Source organism: Monodon monoceros, unplaced genomic scaffold, assembly GCF_005190385.1.
Source record: "Monodon monoceros isolate NGI ecotype Baffin Bay Population unplaced genomic scaffold, NGI_Narwhal_1 Super_Scaffold_22, whole genome shotgun sequence".
NCBI classification, from domain to species: domain Eukaryota; kingdom Metazoa; phylum Chordata; class Mammalia; order Artiodactyla; family Monodontidae; genus Monodon; species Monodon monoceros.
Window position 1 is genome coordinate 61,585,377 of NW_021703779.1, and position 6,000 is coordinate 61,591,376.

A 6,000-nucleotide genomic window follows, 5' to 3' on the forward strand; every position below is an offset into this window, starting at 1 on the left:
ACCAATATTGTGAGGCAACTATATGTCACAATAAATAAATAAATAAATAAATAAATAAATAAATAAATAAATAAAACTTTAAAAAGGAAGCACCAAATTGGAAAATGAGACATGAAGTTCTAATTTTACCTAATTCTGCAACTAAATAGCTGTGTAATTTTTGGTCAAGTCACTTCACTAATAAGGGTCTCAGTCATTTCATTTCTATACTCTAGGTTTTTGACTTGACATTATGAATTTATTCCAGCTCTAGTTTCTATATGACATCCTGAGAAGACCCTATATGCTTTCACCCTTCCCCACTACCCACACAAAATAAAATATGCGTGTGAGCGCGTGTGTACACACACACACACACACCTTCTCTTTGTTCTCAGGGACTAAAGTTCAACTGACGCTAGATTCAATCCTTTGGACTCAAAGACTTTTTCTGTCTTCCAGTGTTTACCATGGGACTTCCTCTTTCAGAGACTCCATGTCTCCAAGTATAAAATGTGGATTTAGAGCTTAATCTTGCCAATCTCTAAAATTCTAGGTCTGCGAATCTCTAATTAAAATGCAAATATCACTGGAAAAGGAAGGCACTTAACGTGCTATTATTCATTTCTCTAAACTCTTTCCAAGCAGAAAAGACTTAGAAAGGACAGCTAAAAATGGAACACATGGAAATAACTCCCTTAAACAGGAATGAATCCCCTAAAACAGGAGAAGTATACCACAAAATAATAAACACAAATTATTTGGACTTTATAAGTTTGCCTTTAGTTGTACTTGTGCACACATTTCTCATTTTCCCCTATGGGTAAGGGAAGTAGCAAGTCAAATGCCTTCTGGGGAAAAGAATAAAATTCTCCCCTCTCTGCTTCTAGCATAGCCTCTCCTGGCTCTTGGCCAACCTGAAGAAAGAAAAGTAGAAGAAAATGGAGCCCAGAACAGGTTGAATGGTGGCCCCTCAAAAGATATATCCACTTCTTAATACTAAAAACTTCTGAATAATAATACCTTATATAGCAAAAGAGTGAATATTTTCTTATATGACAAAAAATTAGATTAGTGAACTTCAGAGGAAAATCTTACCCTGAATTATCTGGGTAGACCCTAAATGCAACCAGATGTTTCTTTACAAGATACAGGTAGAGGAAGATTTCTAACATGTCGTAGTTGGTTTGGCCTGCTATAAAAAAATACCACAGACTGGGTGGCTTATAAATAACAGAAATTTATTTCTCACAGTTCTGAAGACTGGACTTCCATGATATTTTTATTATTCCCATAGTTTTGCCTTTTCCTGAATGTCATAAAGTTGGAATCACACAGTGTGTAGCCTTTTTATATTTCCTTCTTTCACTTAGTAATATGCATTTAAGGCTGCTCCATGTCTTTTCATGGCTTGATAGCTCATTTTATTTGAGCACTGTCTAGATTTTCCACTGTCTGGTTGTAACACAGTTATATACATTTCACCTGCTGAAGGACATCTTAATTGCTTCCAAGTTTTGGTAATTATGAATAAAGTTCACATTAAACATGCATGTGAAGGTTTTTGTGTGGACATAAATTTGCTAGGCCTTATGGCAAGAGTATGTTTACTTTTGTAAAAAACTCCCAAACTGTCTTTCAATGTGGCTGCACCATTTTGTATTCCCACCAGCAATGAATGAGAGTTCCTGTTGCTCCACATTTTTGTCAGCATTTGGTATCATCAATGTTTTGAATTTTGGCTATTCTCATAGGTGTCCAGTGGTATCTTGTTTTAATTTGCATTTCCCTGATATGCAGGGGATCCATATGATTGGAGCATATTTTCATATGGTTGTCTACCATTTTTATATCTTCTTTGGTGAGGTGTCTGTTCAGGTCTTAAGCCATTTTTAAATCAAGGGTTTTTTTGTTTTCTTATTGTTGGGTTTCAAGAATTCTTTGTATATTTTGAATAACAGTTTTTTATCAGATGTGTCTTTTGCAAATATTTTCTCTCAGTCTGTGGCTTGCCTTCTAACTCTCTGGACATTGTCATTCATAGAGCCGAAGTTTTTAATTATAATGAAGTCCATTTATCAATTTTTTTCTTGGATAGATCGTGCCTTTGATGTTCTGGCTAAAATGTCATTGACCCATGATCATCTAGGTTTTCTCCTATGTTGTCTTCTAGGAGTTTTAACTAAATTTATTGTGGCAATCATTTCACAATATATGTAAGTCAAATTATTATGCTGTACATCTTAAACTTATACAGTGCTGTATGTCAGTTATATCTCAAAAGTTTGTTTGAAGAATGGAATTCTTTCTTTAGGTGGGGATAACATTTTACTTAATTTAGGTTCAATATTAGTGTTTCTCATTATCAAAATATTCACTTGTAAAACCAGTCCTAGCTCATGGGCTGGATTGGCCCATGGGTTATAGCTGACTGACTACTAATCTAACAGAAAGGGTGTGCAAATCCACATGGGCTCCACCTATTTTTTTTCTGTAGAACAGATAATATTTTTGGAAGAGGTCATTCTGCCTTAGAAACTACATAATGGCTGGGAAGGACCACCAACAAGCCTGAAACCAGTAGGAAGTTGTACAATGTGTTGAGAGAGTAAGGCACTGCTGCTTCTTCCAAATTTCATTTTTGTTTACAAAGCACTCACAGTTTTAAAGGGAGTAAAGTTAAAAAATCAATCCATCACTATAGAACTATGAGGGGAAAAGTAGGAATGAATAAAAAGCATTTAGAAACTCAGATAAGACCCCTGAAGTCAGTGAGAAACTCTGATTTTCATTGAGTTCTTCTCTAGTCAGATATTAATTTGGCACTAGTCCTCTGGCCAGAAAGGGCTCTTGTACCACTAAGAAACTCATCTAAGAAGCAGGATCTGGCCCTGGTGAAGCAGGTTGTGAGCTCTTTGGGAGCAATAGACTGATTATATCATAAATGGATCCTCAGAACCAATTTCAAGGTGCTGGGATCTGACCTTAGCCTCCTGCTGACTCTGAGCCTAACTTTACATATGACAGACCCTAACAGTACCCATTTACAGTGCTTGATTCATATCAAGGCTTTCTTATCCGTCTGTGACCTCCTCTGGGTCCAATGTTGAAGTGACTCAGATGTTTCTCACAAATTCTGACACTGTGTCTAGCATATACAATATTTTCCTAAGAATTTCAGAATGAATGAGTGGGTGCTATGCTGGCAGCATGCTTTGCTTCTCAGGGAAGCAAAATAATCTACAAATACATACATACATATTTGGCCATTCTTTGTAACTGCACCAGTGAACAGAGAAGTCTTTAAACTTCTCTAATGGCATGGATACCTAGACAAGCATTCATAATGAAAGAATCATGCATAATGCTGGGAATAATAAATAATCCCAAAGAGATTACAGATGTTCTATCATAAGTACATCAATAAACTTTATAAAACTGTTTCCAGAATAAAAACATATCCTCTAATAGCAGTAGTTAGAATTTATAATAAAACCAAAGAATTGGAAGAGATCATTTTTTTCAAGTTTAATAGACAGATTTTTATTTTTATCTACCAGTCATACGACATTCAATATTTAAACTTTAAAAATAAAATTTCTAGGTACAAAATACCTAGAAATAAATCTAATGAAAGTTTTGAAATACTTCTGTCCATAAATTTATAGAACAGCATTTATAAAAATAAAAGAACACTGAAATATTGGAGGGATAAACCAACCATGTTCATAGCTGAACAGGCTCAAATATTGAACAGACATTAATTGTGTCCATTTTGATCTACTAATTCAACAAAATTGAAATAAAAATGCAAATGCATCCATCAATCTCCAAGCATGTAGGAACTGAAGTTAGTAGGTGTAGTGTTCTTTATATGTGCACATGGAACATATACCCCAAATTACCATATGCCAAATGTGCACTTGAAAACTTTACCCAAATTTACCATATGCCAGACTATACCATCCGTCTCAACACATTTCTAAAAAATGAAAACATGTTAAGTATGTTGTGAAATTAAGCTACATATCAACCACCAAAACAACATTAGAAAGTTCTACCATAGAGGTGATTTTAGCATTTCACCATTTCATATCACAAATATGAATAATTCCAAGATGTTAATTGCAGTATGAAAAAACCTTCAGTATTGGTTTTCTGTTCCTTTTCTACATCATGTCCCAACTTCCATCCCCATACTCTCTGTGTTCCATTCATGTGGAACCTTTTCTTATGTTCCCAGAATAAATACTTATTCTAAATAAGTATGCACCAAATAATAAAATTGCAAAATATTTGAAACAAAAACTGATTGAACTGTAGGTAGAAAATGCAAATGCACAATTGTAGTTAGATATTTCAACAGCCCTCTCTCAACAACTGAGAAATGACAAAAAATCAGCAATGATATAGAGAAAGTAAACATCATTCAGCATGGTCAAATTAAAATTTACACCACATCCCACCAACAAGAAAATGCACAGTTTCTCAAATGCTCAAGGAACATGCACCAAGGTAGACCATATTTTTGGTCAAAACAACCTCAATATATTTAAACTATTTGAAATCATATAGAGAGTGTTGTACAAACACAATTGAGTCAAGCTACAAATCAATAACAGAAGGATAACAGGAAAACCTCCAACACTTGGAAATGAGACTATACATTTCTAAATAATACATCGTTCAAATATAAAGTTTCAAGAGAAATTTTTAAATTGTTGAGATGTACTATCAGCAAAATGGTGGACAAGAAAACTATAAGACCATTCCCCATGGAGATATAGAAAAGGAACCAAAAGCTGGCTAAAGTGATCTTGTGGGAACCCTGAAAAAGTCAAAAATCTGCAGCTGCCAAGAAAATAGCCAGGGAAGAAAAAGACACAATTGAAAAGGTAAGGAAATTTCATGGTGATTTTTCTTGCCCTTGCCCCACTCCATCCCCAGCATGGTATGGTCTTGCTCTGGAGCAGGTGTCAGCACAGTTGCCAATTCCCTCTCCTGAACTGGGGAGAGTAGAGCAAATGCATGCCCAGAAAAGACCTGAGAAGACCTCAAGCTTTCTGCTCATGCTGATACCAGGGCTCAGAACACATGTTCTTAATTAGTGAAGGGCATCTGAGGCACAGATCAGTCTACAAGGCTGGAAATTCGGGTATTTTCAAATACCCGAATTTCAACACAATTTTTACAATACATACAAAGAAGCAGAAAAACATGGCCCACGCAAAGCAAGAATATTTAAGTGGGAGAAACTATAACTAAGGAGACATAAGACTTACTAGACAAGTACTTTAAAATAACTTTCCTAAACATGCCCAAAAAAGCTAAAGAAAAACATAGACAAAAGAACTGAAGGAAATCAGGAAAAGAATATATGAACAAAATGAGAATATCAACAAAGTGAGAAAAATTAAGTGAGAACATTTCTACTGATTTTTCAGAAATAAAAAAGAATTGGAAAAGAGTACTATGAACAATTGTACTCCAACAAATCAGATAACTTAAGTGAAATGGACAAGGTTGTAGGAACATATAACCTTCCAAGACTGAAACATAAAGAAATAGAAAATCTGAATACACTTATAACTAATAAGAATATTAAATCAGTAACCATAACCTTCCAACAAAAAAAGCCCTGCATCAGATGGGTTCACTGGTGAATTCTACCAAACATGTAAAGAATTAAACAAATCTTTCTCAAACTCTTCAAAAAACTAAAGGGGAAGAACACTTCCTAATTCATTCCATGAGGCCCACATTATGCTGAGCTAGTACAAGTTAAAAAACTACAGATCAATATTCCCTATAAAGATTGATACAAAACTACTCAACAAAATACTAGCAAACTTAAATCAGCAGCATATTAACATTATTATACATCATGACCAAGTGGGATTAATTAATATAAGCATGTTTTAGCATATAAACATGTCATTATTATACACCACATTAACAGAATGAAGGGGGTAAAACATGATTATTTCAATTGCTGTAGAAAAAGCATTAGACAAAAAGCAT